This window comes from Podarcis bocagei (assembly GCF_964188305.1).
Source record: "Podarcis bocagei genome assembly, chromosome: 11".
Classification (NCBI taxonomy): domain Eukaryota; kingdom Metazoa; phylum Chordata; class Lepidosauria; order Squamata; family Lacertidae; genus Podarcis; species Podarcis bocagei.
Genome location: NC_138136.1, coordinates 25,940,257 through 25,964,284, shown reverse-complemented (window position 1 = coordinate 25,964,284; position 24,028 = coordinate 25,940,257). Strand labels below are relative to the sequence as shown.

The window sequence follows — 24,028 nt, the reverse complement described above, 5'->3', positions numbered from 1 at the left end:
CACAACTCAGATCTTTGTAAGCACTCCTGATTCCCCCATTAAGTTTGATGCACATAAAAAAACACCAACAGCCTATCTCTCTCACCCCATCCCCGGGCTTTCCTTGGTGTACTATTTTTGGGAAATGTACCTTCTTTTACAGCCATGTTCTATAAGTATCCCTGAGCTTCAGTCTAGTAAAATATAGGTGCAATCATGCTTCTTTACTATTGCACTCTAAAATGAGTCACGGCGGTCTTATAAGATTGGCAATTAGAGGCAAACATCTTGAAATGAAGGATACAATGAGGTACATCAAGCTTGCTATAAATGACGGAAATGATACTTTACACAGACCTGTAAGTTGTACTGCAATTGGATGGTTATTTTTTTTTCTCTCAAAAGGACTGGGAGTTTATAGGACTTAGAACATCTGTTTCATGGAGCTTTATGGAGCTTAGGAATATTTATGGAACAGGAGTGTGTGAAATGCAGTGTATTCTCCAACAGTAGTTAAGCTGAGCATGTCATAAGGTAAGAAGAGCTATTCCATCAAGCCTTGACTGCAGAATCCATTGTGTCATGGAACATCTCCAGGCAACCTACTTGCAATTGATTCCAACGATGTAGCAACTGCAACAACAATGAAGAGTCAATCCATTTTCCAGGGAAAGAGGGAAGGAGGACTGTCTGACCCCTACCAAAGCACTTGGGCTTTTGAGGCCATACTGATTTCAGTTCATGAGTCTCTCTGCAGATCATAGGAGCCGACTTCTAGGCACCAAGGAGTCTTTGGCCTCCCTAATAAAATATTTGAGGGGGTCGGACCCCCCCCAAAAAAAAGGTTGATAGGCATTGCCATTCAAATAGTGTGCATGCATCGCATAATGTGATCAGCATTATGTGGAGTGGGACTTACATGCTCCCTCCCAATATTTTCTTCAAGCCCCACCCCCTGCTGTAGATTGTGGGAAGCTCATGCAGGGGAAAGCTAGTAGGATGTACACACATTCAATTTCTAGTATTACTGCCTTTATTTAGCAACTTTGTTGTTGACTAGGAAACATTTTCTTCTCCAAATTAAAAAAAAATCAATATTTTTGAATCTCCATCTATCCACATGCCTCTTGCAAAAAAAAAAACCCAAACCCCTGCCTTCTTTTCAAGAGGTCTTAGGCCAAAATGTAACCATTTATTGCCTTTAAAATCAAGCCAAATTTGAATGAAAGGCTTGTGTGACAATTGGTCTCAAAATAGAAAAATGCATCAAACATATGGTCAATAAATTCTTAACTGAAAGCATTTAACAGGTTTGAGGGGTTAGATTAATGATTAATCTGGATATGAAGTGCATATTATCCATAGTGTTTTCCTTCCCTTTATGTAAATAAATTACTCTCCAACCTCCTTTGATTCCCCCCCCCATTTTTCTACTGCTCCTATGGGGAGGGAATAGGTGTAACAGTACTAGGTAAAATGAATATGAATCCCAGAAAATGATTTGCAAATCTTCTTGCTGAAGAAGAACATTTTTCATCCAAGACAGCTCTCTTTCAACTTTATCTCTCTTAAGCAGTAAGAGTGGCATCCAATGGTCAAATGTATTATTGGCCTGTGTATAAATTCTAATGTTTTCACCATAGCAATATGATAAATCAGATGCTTCTCTCAGCTTTGGACGTTCAACAGTGATCATTTACAAGATCTGAAGCATTTACTAGATCTCTGGGACTAGCCTATGTGACCTGTATAGGCCATTTGTATTTCAGATGCATGAACTCTGAAGTTATATAATTAAGATGTCAAGTAAAAAAAAACCCCTGTATTTCACAGCTCAATAATGTTAACCTGCTTTTGTGCACATTTATTTCTCAGTTTATCCCACGGGGGTTATGAACATACGAGCGACAAGAAAAATAATCTAGGGTATCTGCATTGGAATATTTGATAGACTGCCTTGCATGTGGCTAGCAAAAGAATATTATGAACAGGGTTTTTCATTTTCATGAATGGAAGGCTATAAGGAATCAATCTAGTTTATTCAAGTTAAAAAAGCAGGGACTTAGTTAAGAAGGCAAGGGGGGTGGAATATAACCCTCCTTCTTAGATTGTCTTTAATTAATTCTTAATAACATCTACCTTTCTACTGAGTTTGCTACTTATAGACATCAGCAGAATTATCTCACTTGTGTGTACTCAGCAGTAAGTTCCACTGAGTTCATCAGGACCTACTCCTAAATAAGTGTTGCAGCCTTGGTTATTAGTGTTTTCCAAATAATTACAGGTTACTGGCCTGTGCAGTAACCAGGGGCAGTCCAAGATGTTTTATTTCTTGAGGAAAAGAACAAGGTGGTACACATCCCGTTCTGTATGTGGAAGTCAATTGGATTAACAGCTGCATCTTACTTCAACACCAGTGATGGAATTGTGTCCTCTAGCACACCTGAGGCAGCTGGCCAGATTAGGGGCATTAAGACAGGCCATGTGGCAACAGAGGGGATAATAACTGGGTGGCTCAAGAGAAGCAGCTGGGAGCTGCCCTCCAAAATCTGCTGCCTGAGGCAGTTGCCTCAAGTTGGCCAAATGGGAGTGTTGGACTTGGTACTCACCGGTCATGACAAAGATGCAAATTGCTTTACTGAACACAAATGGGGGGGTGGGTGTGTTTACCCTGCACTGATACAGCTAAAGTAAACCATATCTGAACATAAACTGATTATTATTTTTAAAGTAATCTTAAATATATTCAAGAGCAAGCATCTGAATATTTGAGACCCTGCCACTGAGTACAGGATCTGTTTTTGTGAACAGATAGAAGACTCGTCAGTGAAAAAGATTAATGTTATGTGTACATACCCTCTAATTCTCCCCATTATTATTTGGATCCTGCCCATCTGACTGTGTTGCCCCAGCCACTCTTGGTGCCTTCCAATATATGTTAAACATTACACATTAAAAAGGCTACCTGCAGATGTCTTCTAAATGTTATGTAGTTACTCATCTCACTGGCATCTGATAGGAAGGTGTTCCACAGGGTGGGTGCCACTACCGAGAAGGCCCTCTGCCTGGTTCCCTGTAACTTCATTTCTCACAGTGAGGGAACTGCCAGAAGGCCCCTCGGAGCTGGGCCTCAGTGTCCAGGCTGAACAATAGGTGTGGAGATGCTCCTTCAGGTATACATGGCCAAGGCTGTTTAGGGCTTTAAAGGTCAGCACCAACACTTTGAATTGTGCTTGGACACATACTCCATACCCATTGGGGCAGGGAACTGAAAAATAATGCTAGAAACTAAATGCAATGCAAGTTACCAGAGCAGGAACACAGAAAATCCTGAATGCTGGAAAATAATGCTATAAAATTCTATAAAAAAAACCAAAAAACCTGTCTTCCTTAGGGTGGCCTAAAGCCATGGTTTCTGATGACATGTGATGAAAGTCAGAAAGGACAAGTTTACTTTTAAATCTAATGAGCTGCATTACCAAAAGGTTAATGAGGGATTTCAAAGACTCTGAAGTGTGACACGATTTAATACAATATTCCAGCCAGAGGTATTGCTGATGTATGCACTAATATGATGCATTAGACACCGGTGCGCAAAATGAGACAGAAAATTACAAGCCTTCGTGGAACTTGCTAAAATCAGGACAGAGATATAGATCAAATTTAGAAAATTATGTAAAATGGGGGGGGGTTGTTTATATATTTTACTTCAGTTATTAGAAAATAGAACTAAGTGTTCAGAGTATCAGGAACTGGAGTGTTTTGTAGTAAGAAAGCAAATAAAAAGCCAAGGAAATTGTTGTGGTTTTTTCATACTAGTGTGCTTTATGCACAACCATCAGCTAAAAGCAATTACCAAGGGGAAAAAGATATTACAAAAGACAATGCAGAATTTCCATGGTGACAGTAACTCGAACTATATTGTAAAGTGTACAAATAAAGCAAATAGAAAAGTCAAGAGTTTATGAAGGGACAGAATAAATTATTATAAAATGGAATTCAGAATATTTTCTTTGCCTCTGAAAATGAGAGCTGCATTTAGACAACATGAATTTGCAATTACCTTGTGATGAGATGTATACGGAGGGAATGTTGAGCACCAGCAAGCATGTGCCTCAAACCCTCCAAATCAGGCTTCTCAGATGGCTTAAAGGCATCCACTACAAGCTCATTCGCACAACTATTCTTCAAGAGGCTTTCCCCATTTATAGCAGTATAGTTGTTGTTTGATGCAGCATTTTTAAGAGCGGATTTGTAGCTGGTTGTTTGCACCTTTGGTCACATGTCACCATAATTAGAGAGTGAGTGCAGTGCTTTCCTTGCCACACTAATGGTAGGTTGGGCCTGAATTGAGAAAAGTGCTGTGGCTCTAGCTACGCTCCTAATGCACTCTTATGTTCCTCTCAGCCAGTACAGTGGTATCTCAGGTTACATACACTTCAGGTTACAGACTCCACTAACCCAGAAATAGTGCTTCAGGTTAAGAACTTTGCTTCAGGATGAGAACAGAAATCGGGCTCTGGCGGCATGGCAGCAGCAGGAGGCCCCATTAGCTAAAGTGGTGCTTCAGGTTAAGAACAGTTTCAGGTTAAGTACGGACCTCCGGAACGAATTAGGTACTTAACCCGAGGTACCACTGTATATGTCAGAATTATGAGCATGCAGATGGGGACAGCTCTTTTGCAGGGTTCCCCACCCCCTTAATGCCTAGTCTTCTGTAATTCTAATCTCATGGGAATATAGATGATGAGAAGAGGAACTACAAGTCTGCCTGAGCTATGGTGAACCTCGTTATTGTGATGACATTTTGTCAGCAGCTAATGATTGCTGCCATGGGCAGTACTTTGACTCAGCACCAGTGTCTCAATCTGTCAGATCACTCCTCTGAACTGAGTTTGCACAATGACAGCTCAAACCGGTCAGAAGGAAGTGGAATGAAACAGTCATCTCCCAAATCAATCCCTACGCCATCCACACAAAAACAAGGTTGATGCTTGTATACATGTCAGGCTTTTTCTTTCTTTCTTTCTTTTTACAGTAGAAGGGAAAATGTTTGGTTATTGATTTCATTATTCTGGAATGCTGAATATAGACGGTGTTGTGTGGCAGCATGCAATATATATATATATATATATATATATATATATATATATATATATATATATATATCTGGGGGAAACCCAGCAATTATACTAGAAATGTCAAGTGTGAAAAGGCCCGTATAAAATGATTGTGCATCTGTAGTGGCTGGGTGAGACAGAATTTTATCTGGAAAACATGGAGGAAGACCTAGTCCATTTCACACCTGCCTCTGCAGCTGGCATATGCAAAAATAAAAATGTTAAACTGATGGATTCACACATTTACATCACATTTCTGGGTTAGCCCTAAGCAACAGTAGCACATCAGATAATGAATTTGCCGCTGCACCAAGGTTTCAAGACATGATTGGTCTCAAATCAGAAACCCTGGGGTCAAACATCTATACCAGGGAAGCCCATCAACATCTGGGTGGCCTGAACTTCCATCATCCCCCAGTCACTGTGTGCAAGACTGACACACTATGTGGTTAGAGTATTGTGTTTAACTCTTTAGCTATGATGCTGTTTCTGGACCACATCACTGGGCAGTCCTTAATGGAATGTTACCATAATGTGTGTTCTGACCTCTCCTCTCAGCAGCTGCTCCTCTGCCCTACAACCTTTTCCTGTACTGGAGATGCATGCCGGTATTTCTGTACTCGTGCTCACACACTAAAAATAAATAAATTTAAAAATCAGGATGTTTCCAAGAGCAAATGTTAAAAGCTTTGGGCATAACAGAGGCCTGTACTTTTTAGGAGAAAGGTCAACAACCTTATTTATTTATTTATTTGGAACAAAACAAACAAACAAGCAAACAGTAATTAGATATTGTGCAAGACTGATACATAGCTATTGGTTATTTATTCATCTTATGTCATTTTATACCCAGCTTTTCACTATGTCTCAGAGTGGCAATACAGTGGTACCTCGGGTTACATATGCTTCATGTTACATACGCTTCAGGTTACACACTCCGCTAACCCAGAAATAGTGCTTCAGGTTAAGAACTTTGCTTCAAGATGAGAACAGAAATCGGGCTCTGGCGGCACGGCGGCAGCAGGAGGCCCCATTAGCTAAAGTGGTGCTTCAGGTTAAGAACAGTTTCAGGTTAAGAACAGACCTCCGGAACGAATTAAGTACTTAACCTGAGGTACCACTGTACTGTAATTCTGATAAAGAGGTTTCATGCAAGATCTCAGTATTAAAAATATGTTTGTTTTTGAAAAAAACATATTCATCTAAGGTCTAGTTAACTGCAATAACATTTCCCCTTTTTATAATGTACACAATACCTTTTTTCTTTCTTTATTTTTTTGGAGGGGTTCTGTTTTGTTTTCTACATAGGTACTATTTCTTGTTTCTTCTTTTTTTACTCTAAGCACTTGTAATTGTGTACTTTTTATTTTTCAATAAAGAATATAAAAGAAAAAAGTCTTGGTGTAGGTGCTGCATTTAAATTCACCAAGATACCTTCCCTCCAGATGTGCTAAGGTCTTGACAGGATAGCACCTCCAAACTGTGTTGCTGAACTTCCAGCATGCTTTCAAAATGCTGCAGGTAATGGAAATTAGCACACTTGTATTATTTTGGTTGGCAGAAACAAAATGGCGAGGTTGTGTTCCGATGAAGGTCAAATAGAATCTGGGAATGGGGTTGTACAGACCACCTATCAAAACATCACCACACCCATGAGAGAGCACCCAACAGAAAGAATGCAGTAACAAGTTTGCAACCAAGTGATGACTGTAGATGCCTGGCCGGTAGTTTTTAAGTACGGTAACTTTCCACCGTAAGAGAAAATCTGGAATAAATGTAAAAATAAGAATTAAAAGGTTAGTGTTCTGAAGATGATGGGGGTGGTGGTATGAAAATGTAGCACTAACACCACAATGAATCTCCAAGATCTCCTGTGCTCAGTTGCTGCAGGAAGCCACTGGGCTTTCCTTCTTTCATCCAAATATTTGCTGCCTGCCAAAAAATGGTAGTCAGGACCTTGTCTGCTATTGGACCTGGACACCTGGTCTCTCTTTTCATTGGTGTGAAACAAAAGGGCTCTTTAGCTGTATGAGGCAATTTCCTTGGACAGGCCAGCAAAGAGGTCCCGTACCACTGATCTAGAGACCATGTGCTCTACCCTTTCATCCCAATCTTCTCCATCTGGTTTGCAATATAGAATATAGAGTTCTTGCTACCTTAATTTAACAGCTGCGGCAAAGAAAGAGTCTTTGCTTGTTTCAAGACTCTCTCTTTTGCTTTTAATTAAACAGCAGATTTGCACCGTGCATTGTGTTTATTATGTCTGCAAGTTTTAATCAATTTAATCAGTGAAGTTGATTAATTGGAGGGGGCAATTTTCATCAGCAAGGCAGAGAGCTGAGGGTATTTTTGTACCTACTTTTGGTACTGGTGTTATTACTATAATATGGAATGAATCAAAAGTATTGAACATTGGTTCTGTTCTTACAAGCAGCTAGTAGTTTTTGCTTATTATACTGAAAGTTCTCTCATACCTTCATTGTCTCAAAAGGGCATTGTTGGGCAATATGCAAATATTCTTAAATGTAATTAAGTGTTCAGTTAATGGGTCAAATAGCAGGTGATTAATCAACTAAAATTGTTCAATCAGTTGACAGCTATGCAATATGGAACATTATGGTACAACCACTGGGTTTTCTCACGAGAACCTGCATTTAGGCTAGAAATATATTTCCAGAGGAGCTAAATAAAGTATAAAATCATGATTGTATGTTCGAAATAGGTATAAACGAGTACTTTGAAGTCAGGCCAGCTGTCAGCTATTTTTTACTGCTATCTCCTGCTATTAACTTCATTATGACAGGTCTGTTTTATTGTCGCTGCGATAAACTGATTTATATTAACCACGATAGGTAAGGTTTGGCAGACTTGACATGAGCAGCTTCTAGTTTAAAAGGCTTGAAATTCTATTTTAGGAGTTTGCAAACTAGTCCTCACCAGAATTTGCATGTATAGTCAGTTATCTGAGAGCCAGCACGGTGTGGTGGTTAAGAGAGGTGGACTCGTAATCTGGGGAACCAGGTTCGCGTCTACGCTCCTCCATATGCAGCTGCTGGGTGAACTTGGGCTAGTCACACTTCTCTGAAGTCTCTCAGCCCTACTCACCTCACAGAGTGTTTGTTGTGGGGGAGGAAGGAAAAGGAGATTGTTAGCCACTTTGAGACTCCTTAGGGAGTCTTCTTCTTCTATCTGTGCCTATGTGTCATACCACCTACAGTAGGTTCCTTCCCCCACCCCACCCCTCCCTCCCTCCCTCACACACACACACTGAGGAGCAATCACATTATAAAATGTGCTTAACTGGGACAATGTTTGGTTTAAATACCACTTATAAGAGTTTGCTGTGTATGTGAAGAATTGAGTATCCATTCGTGGTTGGCAGCTGATTGTTACTTAGCAGCATAAAGCCGATTGCGGGTAAGCTGGCTTCTTTTAATGCTGAGTTACAGGATTGTAAAATTGCTCTTCTGATTGGCTTGCTAGATAGAAACTCTTGGTGACTCACTGGACAGAAAGTGTGGTCTGTATACCAATCAAATCTTATTGGCTGAAGGGTAGGCTGGTTGGAACATAAATAGGCTAGCTCTAGCACAGCTTAGGGAGCGTGTGAGAGTCTGAGATTGCTGACCAGAAGAAGAAGAAACTGGGAGAGAAAGCAGAGCGTAGGAGTCTAGAGTTGAGGCAGAAGCCGGAGGAAGACAGGCAAGAGGTGGTTGAGGAAAGCCTGGGAGTATCTTCTGCATCCAAAGAGCTGAACCACCAGCTTAAGCAAATTAAAGAACTGTGAGCAGTCAGGGAGAGTTCAGCAAGGACCTCCTGGAGCTGACCAGAGCGAGAATGCCTGCAAACCTGACTTATAGGAGAACCAGCCCAAGGCCTTTTTTGCATCGCAGTGGTGAGAACTTACTGGTTGCTATGGGTAATTGGCAACCAAGTTAAGCATGGATAGGAATTGTGCTTCACCATTGAGTCTCATGTAAGTTCCTATATTTGCAAACAACAGCCAGTTATAATAACAACAACCTTGTAAAAGCAAGCATAAATCGTTAACAGGTAACCAAAGTATAGTATTTACCTTGTTTTACTTTTCTATTTAATAATAATTGGAGAATATTTCATCATTTCTATTTACTTACAAAGTGTGTCTGGCTTGCTTTTGTACCATGTCTAATCTACCACAGCTACTAGTATTTTAAAGGCATTGGTTAACAGCACAATACAAATATATATCAGCAGCAGTTAGAATCTGGTTCTCTACATATTGAGGAGAGATAATCACTCATTGGGGGAGGGGCTTTGTCAAGGGGCCTCTAGTGCATAGTCTCATCCCCTTCCCTTCCTCCCATTCCAGTCATTCACCCTCAATGGCCTCTACCAATTAGTCTGAATCAGAGTGCTCAGAGGGAACCATGGCACTGAGCATCATGTCAGCATCTGCAGGCATCTGTTAGCAAAAGATGTCTTGGGAGAGCTTGACCCTAAGAAGCAGCCTATAAATATTTGCACCAGAGTTTGACCCTTCTGCATTACAATTTTCTTATTTCAATTGAATTAAATGTTATTTAGGTTGTTTCAGATGAACAAACAAAGCGATTCCTAATGCACTTTCCTATTTGCTGGGCAGATGATGTTACAGTTCCACCAATCCCAAAGGATTCACAGTATTAAGTGCTCTGTGACCCTATAGTTCACTTGAAAGGCTCTGTGAAATTTAGTAAACAAAGACACTACTCCCAGAAATGAGGGTATTTCTTGTTTTCTAAATTGCTGTTTCAAAGAGCAACAAAAGACTTCATTTAAGATAACTCCCTTCTCTCTTTAGAAATCTTCTCTCCTTGTAGACAGAGGAACAGATGGGGGAGGAGGTACAGAATCTATGAACATAAAAGAAAAAGCTTGTCAAAATATTCTTGTATGTCTTCCTTTAAACCTCCCTGCCTGAGTAATCCATGATCAGAGACAAATATTAAACATTTTTACAACAATCTACTCTTTTAAACCTAAATGCTATACTCTAGGAAGTTGAGCCTCATAAGACAAAACCCAAGAATTCCACACATGGGTAAATGTTTTATAAACAAGTCACTAACTTCGTCATTTGATTTTCTCCTTTGCCCATCACATATTGCCTAGGGAGATAAAGATTTATTTTTGTTAATTTATTCATTACAATAAAACTATTTGCCAAATAATCTCTCCAAAAAGGCAGGCATGGAAATTATGCTTAAGCCATTTTATCTTGGAGTGTGCACACAATAGTTTGATTGCACACTTAGAGAGATCATAGGAGTCTGCTCCCTCAAGGGTAAATCACATAGGAAGGCTTCCAGGGTAAATAATTGCAACTCTAAATCCATGTTCTTTGCAGATAGCTAGGCTTGAGAATCCTTTGTTTTGGGGAAACTTGTTCCAGTCGAAGAAGAAAACACAAAAGAAGTTCAATGCAATAAGCATTCCTAACCTCACTCCCCACCCACAGACACACAAGTATAAAGAGCATAACCCAGGAAAATGGAGGACAAAATGCATGCAAATGACTCCTGGGCCATGAACATCTGCATCTAGCATATATAAAGACCTATCCTGATTTAGAGCTCAGAAAAATCAGATCCTTGGGTTATGCAGAACAGCCTCCACCCCTGACTCACAACTTAGGGGGCAAATTTCTGTGTCAAGTATTTCAGATTTTACTTCAAGAGCTGGGTTGCAGTCAGTAAGTCAGAGCTTTCCAAACTGTGTGTCGCAACACGTTAGTGTGTCAGCTGCAGTGTGTAGGTGTGTTACGCGAAAGCTCCTCCCAGGGCTGGAAAGGGGTTAGTTTAACCTCCAGTTTGCGAGTAAAACTGAATTACTGTGTCGCAAAATAATGCATGTCTAAAATGTGTCTCACCAGCATGAAAAGTTTGGAAAGCCTTGCTTGAAAGGCTAAGACTTGGTGAAGCTGTCTGAGTCACTGAACGAGCTTCCTTGCATGTTCTACACAAGATTTCCTCCACCCACAAAGCCAAAGCATCTCCTGTTATGACATTCACATCCAGCTGTACCCAAAGCTAATCCTACTCAGAGTAGAACCACTGAAATTAATGGGCATGACTAACAGGAACATCATGTGGGCTGGACCTGGGATCAGCCAGTGAATGGGCTGGCTGACAGGAAAATCCTTGTCCCATGCCATACCAAACTTGTTATGTCTGTAAGCATTAAAAGAATGGTTTAGGGTATGTTTAGCCTGGAGAGTATTGTGGTCTCCACAATTTGGTATCCCCCAAATGCCTTTCTCAAAAGAATGGAGCATCACTTATACTCCTCCCAGCTAGATAGCTCAGAAGGATATCATGCACGGTAGCCCACCAGAGCCATTGTTCAGCATCTTCCACTGCCTGACCAATACATTATTTTTGTGGGAGGCCCTTGGAATTGACTGATTATCAAATGTTACCAAATAATATAAATAATTATAATATATAATACAATAAATATTATTATTGTTTGTTGCTGTTTTCACTTTGCTTTTATGTTGGTATTATTTACTTCCTTGTCTTAGAAGACAGGCAGAATATTAAATAAATAGGTAAATTATAAGGTAGACAAATACCTTTGTGTTGGGTTTTCCCTACACAACTTTTTATTTTTTGAAGTTAGGCAGTGCATATTTTAAGCAGAAGAAACAATTGAATTAAAATGTACAATAGACAGCACTGATTATTTAAGATTTTCTGGAGATTTCTTCCTGATTCAATGACCAGCTGGGAGGAGTTGATGGCCTTCAAATGAATCTTGGGCTATTCCAGTTATTCAGAGGAATTCTGCCACCAGCAATTGCTGTGTGCAAAGATCAGTTATGATTGTAATAGCAAAAGCTACCGTATTTTTCTGTGTATAAGGCTAGGTTTTTCCCCTAAAAAAATAATGTCAAAAATTTGGGGGCGTCTTATACACAGATAGTAAAAAAATATACGATTTCTTTCTTAAATTGGAGTCCCCCAAAATAGTGGGCGTCTTATACATGGGGCATCTTATAGATGGGAAAATGTAATAATTAATTGAATAACTTCCATATATATATATATATATATATATATATATATATATATATATAGTTTCCCCCCCTCAATGGAGCTTGTCCATCTCATGGTATAATGTTCATCTGTCACATTGTGTCTGCTTCTTCTCACATCACGATGCTGGTCAGGACAGAATCACAGAACTGAAAGCTTCTTTGGCAGTGGATGAGTGCAACAACTTAGTGCAATGCCTGCAATGCAAGCTACAACTACAACCTCCCGAGCAGACGCCTCTCCAGCCTCTGCTTAAATATCTCCAGCCTGAAATATCTCCAGTCTAATATTTGCAGGGCATGAGCCTCCCTGGGCAAAGTATCCCACAGAAAAAGCCCATTGCCCCAAAGGGCTACTCTGGGGACCCCTCTACACTATACATTTAAAGTAGTATAAGAATAAGAATTTATTTATACCCCGCCCATCTGGCGGGGCCTTCCCAACCACTCTGGGCGGCTCCCAACAGAAAATTAAAAACATGCTGAAACATCAAACATTAAAAACTTTCCTAAACAGGGCTGCCTTCAGATGTCTTCTAAAAGTCAGATAGTTGTTAATTTCCTTGACATTTGATGGGAGGGAGTTCCACAGGGTGGGCGCCACTACCGAGAGGGCCCTCTGCCTGGTTCCCTGTAACCTTGCTTTTTGCAGTGAGGGAACTGCCAGAAGGCCCTCGGTGCTGGACCTCAGTGTCTGGGCTGAGCAACGGATCTAGTATCATACCTAAATTAATTTCTTTTGTACTGTACAGTGGTACCTCGGGTTAAGTACTTAATTCATTATGGAGGTCTGTTCTTAACCTGAAACTGTTTTTAACCTGAAGCACCACTTTAGCTAATGGGACCTCCTGCTGCTGCCACACCGCTGGAGCACGATTTCTGTTCTCATCCTGAAGCAAAGTTCTTTTATTTTAAAAAAGTAGTATCCTACCACTTTAAATAGTCATGCCTTCCCTCAAAGCACCCTGCTGAGAGTTGTTAAGAAACCCCAATTCCCCTCAGAGAGCTGCAATTCCCAGAGTTCCTTGGGAAGATAAATTTATTGTTAAACCACCCTGGGAATTGTAACTGAGAGGGGCCCGGATCTATACCAGAGGAGACTGTTACTTTGAAGGTTATATAACTACTTCTGTACACCCAGTTCCAACTATATAATCACAACACGTGGTGCCACACAATCCCAACTGCCAATAAATAACCATTCAGCACTGGTAGCAGACACAAATGCCAACCTTGCATTCAAAGTGGCCTTCAAGGCCACAATAAACAGAAACAGAACCACAATAAACAGAAACAGCCAAACAGTTACATTCTTCTTGTTGGGCTGTGAATGAAGATATTCCCAAACAGAACATGTCCACCCATGGGCACACACTCCGTATGTACGTTGGAATCAATAGATAACAGGCAGAAGTAAACACCTGGCTGAAATGATGTGGGGGCAACGTTTGGCTTCCCAGATGTTGCTGAAGCACAACTCCCATCATCCCTGGCCCTTGACCATGCCTCCTGGGACGGATGGGAATTGTAGTTCAGCAACATTTGGAGGAAAACCAAGGTTCCCTGCACCTGATCTATGTAGCCATGAGTTCCACAGTATTCTTCTATTAACACTTTTCAGATTCATAGAATGTCACCTTGCTCTTTATTGGATAAAGGAAAGTGGAAGTGCCAGCCTGACCTTCTCAATATTCTTCATGGTTTTATATATCTATTTAATGGCCTCTCTTATTAGCCTCCATCCAGAGGTCTTCCCATTTTTCTTATTTTCACTCTATTCCTATGTAGCTCTTCTATTTCTGTTAGCTGTTTTATGAGATAGACTGGCAAAAAGTGGAGTATTAAGTGCCCTATTGATCCGTTCTTGTAATAAGTTCAGCCTGACGCCATTCTTTATACAGAAACAGAACATTCTAGATTTGTTTTCCATTCAAACTGCCATTTTGGATCATCAGTTGTATTAATTTGTCAAGTAGAGTCTATTGCTAATATGTGTCCAATTTTAAAATGTCAAGGATGAAAGTAGCTACTTATTGACATTATGTGGAATTTAATGCTGCATTCACACGCACATTTACCTAGGAGTAGGGCCCATTGAGCTCAGTAGGGCTTCCTTCTGTTGCTTCATTGTAATTTTCCTTTCTGAGGAAAATATTTGAACTAATGCACTTGATTAACACCATTAATTCCTGATTACATTCTAATTTGCTTTTGATTGCCAGTCACATTCTTAATATGTCTATGGTATTTCAGTACCATTGTTTTAAATGAAATATATTTTGTGATCATTATATTTAGGATTTCACTTGTTTTGCTGCAGTAGTTGTTCAGAGGCATCACAGTAAAAAAGGAGAAGATGCAAAGCAAGAAGTTGAAAGGCTCCATTAAATATATCGGGAGCTGTTCGTAGGAAGCTTCTCTCACACATAAAGGTGAACAACCGAACTGTGTAAATTGTATTGCAAGTCACAACTGGTTATTGCATATGCAATCATGATATTTATTTTAAAACATCAGCCGATCATACTATACCAGTTCCAGTTAGCAATGGCACACTGGCAGAAAATAGGAAAAAATAGAGAGCGCAGCTCATTCTGCAAGTAATTATATGCTGCTAAAAACAACAACACTTGAACCTCATGGCCTTGCTGTGGTGATTCAGTTTCAGATATATTTTCTCTTGTGGAAATGTATCATTTCTAGAGCTGAGTTTAATGTTTCTTGTTGGCTGGATTTTTATGGTTACCGAAGCTCCCCAAATTCTCTGTGCACCTAGCTGCAAATCTGAATCAAAAATATAATATTGCCAGACACTCAGGACAAATGTGAGCAATTACCTCGGGTAGGATGTATGTAGGCAGGCTGCAGGCAGAAATCAGAAAGGATGAAGCCCAGTGGTCCAGCGGCGTAGTGTGAGTTGTCAGCACCCGGGGCAACGCAAGTAATTTGCCACCCCCTAAGCCGGGGCAAGGCACGTAATTTGCGCCCCCCCTAACCCCTAACCTGCGAGTTGCCGCTGGCGCTGGCGCCCAAACGACGCCGCTTGCCTGGAGGAGGAGGGGGGCAGAGAGGCGAGGAAAATGCAACGGCCCAGCAGCTGTAGCAGCAGCGGCGGAGGCGGGGCTGTGAGGAGGGGCTGCCTGGCGCGTCCTCCGCGGCGAGCGCTGAGAGCCGCTGCCTGCCGGGCGCCTTCAGCCCGGACGTGCGCACAGCTCGTCGGTTCCGCGGGACATGCGGCTCTGCTACAGCCTGCGCCCGAGGCTCTTCAGCGACTCCGGAGGCAGCAAGCGCGCCCCCCCAGATGTTGCGCCCGGTGCGGCCTGCCCCCCTTGCACCCCCCACGCTACGCCACTGCAGTGGTCTGGTGAAATGGCGGGAAGACTTGGTAGACTCTTTCAGCTACAAGTTTCCCAGTGTAGGAGGAAGGGAGCAAATCTGGGAGTCTTATAGCAGCCAGTCAGGCCATCAGATTGGTCCTCTTATTTCCCAAGCCAGGAGGATATGGGCTGTGATGTGCAAATGAAATTATATTTAATTGCCTCCTTTGAGCAACAGTCACAATAGCCAAGGAAGCCAGTATCTGATCCACAGTGTTCCCTGGTTTAAGACCACTCATCAGCTGCTAAGTGGAGACTTCATTCCTGCTCTCTGCTCCTACAGCATGTTCCCTGCAGCATATGTGTTGGCAAAGCAGTACCCAGAAGGACTGAACTCTCTACTCATCAGCTGATGAGAAGGGAGTGAAATCCTGCTCCTTTGTCATTGTACCAGTTCCCAGCAGGAACCCAGTGGTGCCAGCTGATTGACAGGTGGGTGTGGCCTTGGGGAAATTGCCTAATTGGCCAAATTGGACCCCCTGGCTGGAAGTCCCATACCCCTGGGGTGGGCAATATTGAACCAGTCAGATGGTTAGTCTGGTGCTGAGTACAGCAGCTTTTGCTTATACTCCAATAAATGTCGTCAACATAACATTAGGGGCCGACTAAAATAACACAAGGAATGAGTGACTTAGAAAATTATCTACTGAAGACTTTCTTTTTGTGTTAAATGCCGCTTCCTTTATAACTAATGCCAGGAGTCTGTATGCGCCACTGAAGGTTTCACATGCATTGCAGTATATATATATATATATATATATATATATATATATATATATATATATATATATATATGCTTTCGTAGATTTTCACGGGTACAGGAATGTAGGTTTTGGTGTCTTCGGGTGTCTTCCCGTGTAAGAGTTGGGGTGTCTAGGCGACGTTTCGACGAGGTCTCACTCGTCATCTTCAGGCTGGTGCTTTCGGCTTCTTGTTACTGGAACAGAGCAGGATCTCAGTGTTTGAGTTCCTATAAATACTGTTGAGGGGGTGTGGTGTATAGCCTCCAACGTTCTGGGCAGAGAGGAAGTTCCTAGGTTAATGTGCCTTTTCTTCTTTTGTTCATTAATTACTTGAGGGATATCTTGAGTGATTACTTGAGTGATATTCTGAGTACCACTTAGGAGGGTCATTAGGTGTGGATTAGTTGCTAAAGCTTTCGTGTCTTGACCTCTTGACCTTGTAAAGAGTTTTTCTGAGAAGATGGCTGTACTGCACTTAGTTGTGCTCTGGCTTGGCTTCGTGTATAGGGGCGAGCTGTGGTTTTGTGCCCTGTGCCAGCCAGATCTGTGTAGGGATTGCAGGGGGGTGCAGCATCCGGAGGTGCCACTATGGTTTGGCTACTGGATGGTGTCTGTAATTTATCTGTGGAGAGGGTCTGGGTTTGGGTCTGGTGTGGTTGATTGGAGATGGCGTTCTGTGTGCCTCTGGTTCTGGTGTCGGTTTTTGTGGGGAGGGCTAATTTCCAGATGTCTGGCAGGCGGGACGTGTCGTCACGCTTGTTCATGTTGTGAGGGTGTTTCTCTATCTCGATGGCTTCCATGATTATTCTCTTGTGGTGATGTTCCATGTTAAAGAATATCAGAATATCACTCAAGTAATCACTCAAGATATCCCTCAAGTAATTAATGAACAAAAGAAGAAAAGGCACATTAACCTAGGAACTTCCTCTCTGCCCAGAACGTTGGAGGCTATACACCACACCCCCTCAACAGTATTTATAGGAACTCAAACACTGAGATCCTGCTCTGTTCCAGTAACAAGAAGCCGAAAGCACCAGCCTGAAGATGACGAGTGAGACCTCGTCGAAACGTCGCCTAGACACCCCAACTCTTACACGGGAAGACACCCGAAGACACCAAAACCTATATATATATATATATATATATATATATATATATATATATATATATATATATTTGCTTTCGTAGATTTTCACGGGTACAGGAATGCAGGTTTTGGTGTCTTCGGGTGTCTTCCCGTGTAAGAGTTGGGGTGTCTAGACCTCGTCGAAACGTCGCCTAGACACCCCAACTCTTACACGGGAAGACACCCGAAGACACCAAAACCTGCATATATATATATACATACACACACACACACACACACACACACACAACTCATTAAATGGAAGAAAAGGTTCATTAAGTTGGCCTTGTCCATCTAGTTTTTGGGTTCTTTAGTCTTTAAACAGTGTGAGGAATGAGGGGTGGGACTTGCGTATAACAAATGTAATGTTGCAATCCTTGTATAAAAAGGACATTTCATAGTGACTAGTAGCAATTTCATTACTGAGTGCAACCATGCCATAAGGCAATGAATAAAACTCAATATTCCCTGAAACACTGCAGCAAAAAGATAAAGTGTGAGTTTCATAATTGCACCCGTTATGCATATAATCTGAAATGTATTGCACAGTATATCAACAATTCAAACCACTGTACTCCTAGATTCCACAGATTGCTTCCCAAAACAGTTCTATCTCATTTTCCTAGAATGAATTAGTAATGAGATTTCACTTTTGTTCTCTCACTGGAGTTAGCAGATGTTGTTCGATTCCACCTCCCATCCATCCGTGTCAGCATAGCCAATGGGCGGGGGTTGATGGAAGTTGTCACTCATCAACATCTGGCGAGACACAGGTTCTCCACCCCTGTTTTTGTGCTACAGAATAAAAGAAATCCACTTTTTTAAAAAAAGATAGAATAAGGCTTTCTCAAAAAAAAACAAAACAATTGAATTAATTTGAATCCACAATTTACATAAATTATCCATACAGTTTGTACCTCTCTGCAGTGTAATGTTTCTTTGTTTTGAAAGAGCAAAATCTCATCTTAATTTGATTAGTGCATGGATTGTACTTTATCTGCTATCTTAAAGGCTTAGGACATTAACATTTGTATGCTGCTATTCTATACATATTCTACACTACATACAGTTTATCTTGTGCTAGCTATCCACGCACATTTCCTCAGAACAGATTACCTTTGTTCACATTATCGTTGAGTAATGATCCGCAATATTCTTGAGTCCTTGAGATGGATAGCATTTCTCCAATGAAAATAGAGACATCCTAAAGAAAAGCAGGGCATTCTGGGATCAAATCGGAAACTGGGACAGCTTCTGTAAATCCAGGACTGTCCCTAGAAAACAGGGACACTTGGAAGTCTGGAATAGGGTTTGTTCATTTATTATTTTATTTATCAAATTTCTATGCCTCTTTTCATCTGAGGATTACAGGGCAGTTTGCAATTTTAAAAAACCCAAAAATGCATAACAGTAACAAATAGTAACAATACCCCCCAAGTCTGGGGAGTGTACTGAGGACCAGATAGAAAGGTTTGGAAGCCACTTTTGGCCCCCAGGCCTAAGGTTTCTTCCCCCTAAGTGAATGAAAGCAGAAAAGCTAGTCATGGATTTCCAACTGGATATCTTTATTTGGAACCACAATATGAAACCTTCAGTCCTGCTGAATGCAAAAATAGCTAAGCTCTTTCTTCTTGATCTGAATGCTTCTGTCTTCTGTTTCTTTTGTATTAGGAAGAGATGATATAAACTGCAATGGGGGGTCTCCACCTGTCGTCAGTTACCTTGCAGGAGAAACATCAAAGGACCCTTCCATTGGCCAATTTTTAGCAATTTGTATTCTATGCCTGAAGCCTGGATTTTTTTTCAACATTGAAAAATAAACTTGGGACATAAATATACATATTTAAAATAGTATAATAAATATCCATCTCTTGGGTACTCTGTAACCTATCCAGAATCGCTCCACTTTTCTCCCAAGCTCAGAATATTCTTGTTCTTTGGTGAAACCGTATTACCTTCTAGTCTTGCCAGCTTGCCAGTGGTGACAAATAATATATACTGCGAAGAATACATTCTCTCGCATGTGGAATAAATCTTAAAATGACGTCTCAGTTTCCAGGGGAAGATTTTATACAACCACCAAATTCCATATTAGACAGTGAAGAACTTGCGCAAGTGCCATCTTCACCATATCTTGCAGAATGCAGAAAAAGACCCTGCAGATAATCGGGTTGAATTCTCACACCTAAAGAGTATATAGGTTGTTTTCTTTTCCTGATGCGTGTCCAGGTTTCTAGAACCAAGAAAATGTAAGAGGGGATATCCTTCCTAGCAAAAAAAGCTGGTCACAGATGCTGAAATGCAGCAGATTTCTGGTGAGATATGAAGCAAATTAATACATTTGTATCCTGCCCTTCCATCGATATGTTTAAGGTGGGATAGTTATAGGGTTATCTCATTTTATAATTGCAAGAAGACTGAACGGAGACTACAAACAAGAGTTGCCACATATCCTTTTCTATTGTGAGTGTGAAGGAAAGTCTTCACTGTGCGAGATGACCTTCCAATTTGCCTGCCCTAAGACCAAAAAAAACAGCAGAAGTCAAGCCTGTTCATGCATTTGCCTGAACATGTGAGCTCTTACTGTGTCCAAGGACAGGGGCAGGGGGCACAAATGCAAGCTCTTTGTGCACAATCCCAGACCTTCCTCATGTTAAATGTGGAAGATCTGCACAGGCCGTTACTCATTTTCACTTGATGTGAACCCACAGCATGATTAGAAAACAATCTTCATCAGGATACCCAACTGTATGAGACACTATTGCATATGAGATCCTGCTCCACTTCTCATTTTTCTCTGATACCAAGATGGTACAGAATTCAGGACTGATCTTCCAGGCATTTGTAATTCCTACCATCCTCTAGTATCAACAAAGTGTTGCACAATAGCTTGGGGGGTTTCTGTGGGCACATCAGATCATCATTCTATATGATGCACCATTTGCAACCCAGCTGTGACACTGCCAGAAATGCTTCAAACCGCGAGCGCAGCAGTTGCTTGTTGTAACAATATCAAAGAGCCACAAGATGCAACCTGGGTGTGTTGAGCTTCCTGGAATGAACCAAGAACTAATTAAGAGCAACACTCACTCCCTCTGGCTTGAGGCGAGAGGAAGAGATCACGGACTGAGCCCTGCAAAACTTAAATAAAGTTGGTGTGATGCTATAAACAATTCCATATTCATGAAGCACTTTCCTGTTTTCTGCACTCGTGTTTTCTGAGGCATAAAAGAAAGGTGAAAGAAAAGTCTCCCGTTGTCTGTTACAATATAATTAAAGAAGGGGGACAAAAGAAAAGGAATCCCCCTCCAAATATGTAGATGTTGTCTATTGTGGGCAGTGGCATAGCGTGGGTTGCCAGTGCCCGGGGCTGTGCAGAGGGGATGGGGTGAAAGGGAGGGAAATGGATAGAGTACACATGCACATTCAACTGCCTAACGGCATCCGTATCACCCAGGAGATTGCAGTTGCAGAGCTAAGAAAAGAAGAGTTGTTCCATTGTCTGGAAAGGCCGCTTCCTGGTTTGCATGGAGAAGCCGTTTTCAATGGAGCCCAGCGATGGAAGCGCACAGCTGTATTGAGGCAGCCCCAGGTGTTGAAATTTTGTGCCCTAAAATTGTTGTGCCCGGGGCAACTGCCCCTGTGGGCTCTCTCCATGCTACACCACTGAGGGCCCAGGTGCAGTAGAGCCAAGGGCAGATGGAAGCTGAAAACAACACAGGTGGGTTTTGTTCATTTATTATTATAAGACACATGACAGCGTTGGCATCCAATGGATGGAGGAGTGTGCCATCAGTGATAAAGTGAAACCACTGAAAATTACAGCACCTGCTGTGGCTGTACAGACCAATATGGGAGAGACATGTTATGTTACAGCTGGGGCAAATGAAGGTGTCCAGTTTGCGCCATGGCATTTCTTCTCTCTGTTCTCCTCCCAGTGATCATTTCTTCTCTGGTCACTGCTGTGGATACACAACCTGACTGTCTGTCACTGTGGTCGTCTGCAAGGGATTCCCACACAGTGGGATTAATGTTACCAGCCTCCATGTCATGTTTGCAGGCATCTTTATAATGCAGAGTTGATCCACCAACAGGCCTGGTGCCTAAAACCACATACAGCACATCCTTGGAGATCCTGCCATGACAGCAGTATGGGATTATCCAGGCCACAGCTTTATTGATTACAGATGTTGGCAGGTTTTGTAGTAGGTATTGGGTATGTATCCTGAAATCAACCAGCACACTGGCAATAATAAATTAACATAATAATATATTCCACATAGGATGAATAATCCACACCTCTCTGCCCATCAAAAATACAAAGATGTTTACAAACTCAAAATTCCCTGGAATTCCTGTACAAGTGGGGTGGGTAACATTTTGGGGCCTAAGGGCCACTTTCACCATTCACCAACCCTCTGGGGGCCACATGCAGAAATAGGTGTCGCCAGAAGTGGGTGTTGCCGCCCAAACTTCAAGAAGAAGGGTTGTACCACACAGACACACAGCCCACTGCTTCTCATCTCTGCAGATCAGCTAAGGAAGAGTGTATCACACTAACAGCATTCGCTCAGTGTTTGCTTTTATGAACTGGGGGTAGAGAGATTGGCATCTCTGTTAGGTCCACGGGTCTTGGCAAGGTTCAAACCTCTCCAAAACACACTGTGGTGTGTCTGCTTTTAGAAATTAGTTTCCTTTTCCTGTTTCCTGCCAAAATCAGTGGGGTGGAGACGAGCTAGAAAAAAGCAAAGCTCATTGTGCTCTGAAATCAGTGCTGAAGGAAAAAGTGGGGAAAGCACCAAACAAATAAACAAATGCAATCCAAAGAACAGGCAAAGCTGCTAAATGGTACTGAAAAGCAAATCTTTATCAAATAATAACAGCCCTTGTGAAACCATAAAATTCCCAGCACTTTTCAGCTGATGACAACCTTCCTCAGGGATGCAAGATGAAGGTTCTTCTATCAAAGGAACATCTCATTTCTTTTTCAATACCTGTTCTGTGGCTCTTCTTTTGCTTCCTCTGGAATATATCTGAAGCAAATGTTTTGATCTATTGTCCCAAAAGGTCAGTCGAACAATACAATCTTGTGAGCTACGCGATCATTGTGCATTATCAGCAGAAGTGATGGCAACTGTGAGTTGAGCTCAGCACTCCTCATGCTATACATGGAGAAAACTCCTAAGTACAGAATACAAAATACAATCAGGCAGAATTATGAACTGGAATCCTGGAGATATGGTAAAGGAAACTGCATGTTTGGTGTCACGGGATCTTGGCTTCTTGTATTTTGGGACTGAGGACTACAGGAAGGAACGTAGAGCAGCCCAACCGAGGGCCGGCTCCTAGTTTGGGGCAGCCCTTGGCAAAATGTCATCCCATGAGGACTTTCTGCAAGCCACCAACTTGGGTGGCTTTTAAAGAAGATAATACAAATTCATAGAAGACAAGGCTACCAATGGCTAATAGCCTCAATAGATATGTCCTTCTTCCAGTTTGTTTGGAATCACAGGTGGGCAGAGTACTGATGCGCTCAGGCCCTGCGTTTGGGCTTCCCATAGGCATCTGGTTAGCCACTGGTTAGCCACTGGTCCAATATTTACTCAATTCCTCATGGATCTCTAGGACTTTAAGCAGGACCACATCCCCTGGAACCCCTGGAACAGATTTGGGTGTGTGTGAAAGAAGGACAGGATGGAAAGTCCCATTGCATTTGCAGTAATCCTTGCACTAACAAGACCTTGAATTCACACTACATTGAATACAACCTACCGTGTCTACACAACACCCGTAGAATCACAGTGATGTTGCATGCATCGAAATGGAGAGCGATGCTAAGAGAATATACACAACTCTAAGAACATAATTGGCTAATTTTTGTGTAAGCTGAATGGAGCAGGCATTCAGTTGGGATCCAGTAAGGCCTGGAAGGTGGGAGAAAATTAAGAGTGATGAAGAACAATTTGGAGGACTGTGGTTGTCTATAAGCAGTGTCTCAGATTGATAGCAAGGAAATATCACTAACAAATTAGGGGCATGGCAGGAAAATGAGACATGAGCAATAATTAGGCAAAATACATGATATTAACATAAATTCACATAACACAAGCTTACAATGTGAACTCATCTGAATATTAGTTCCGTTTCTTCGGGGATGTCTCTGAAAGGTTGTGATCTGCTGAGGTGGTTGATTTCTGCTGCAATTCCTCCCAACTTTTAAACACTTCCCCAGGAATGGAGTTGAATCTGTGTGCAACCAACTTTGATATGTGCCCATGCTCTTAGAGCATAAAGAACTGACTTACAAAACATTTCAGATGAAGGTCACCCACTTTGACTAGACCGAAACACAATAGTAATGTCCTTTTCTTAATCTTCTTGAAGCCTTTCCTTCCAAGCATTACAGTTTCATCCCTCATTTCTTTTGTCTCATTTCACGTCTCCTCTTATGGCTGCTTTAATATGCTTATTCGCCAATATCTCACTTGAACAGCTCCAATTCACTTACTGTAGGTAATTAGCTCGGAGTTCCTGAGCCCCTGTCATCTGCACTGCGGGCTGCTCTAGCTTGCTGAATATTTTTTTTTAAATCCTCCTTGGTTAGAAACAAAAAGAGACTGTGGATA

General features: G+C 41.6%; 1 long non-coding RNA gene across 1 annotated transcript; it reads left to right on the top strand.

Annotated features, from left to right (window-relative positions):
- Positions 1–6,501: 6,501 nt before the first annotated feature.
- Positions 6,502–20,953, top strand: LOC308597494. The gene is made up of 3 exons (XR_014013036.1): positions 6,502–6,620; positions 14,477–14,588; positions 19,074–20,953. It is a non-coding gene; the product is annotated as an uncharacterized lncRNA (long non-coding RNA).
- Positions 20,954–24,028: the final 3,075 nt, after the last annotated feature.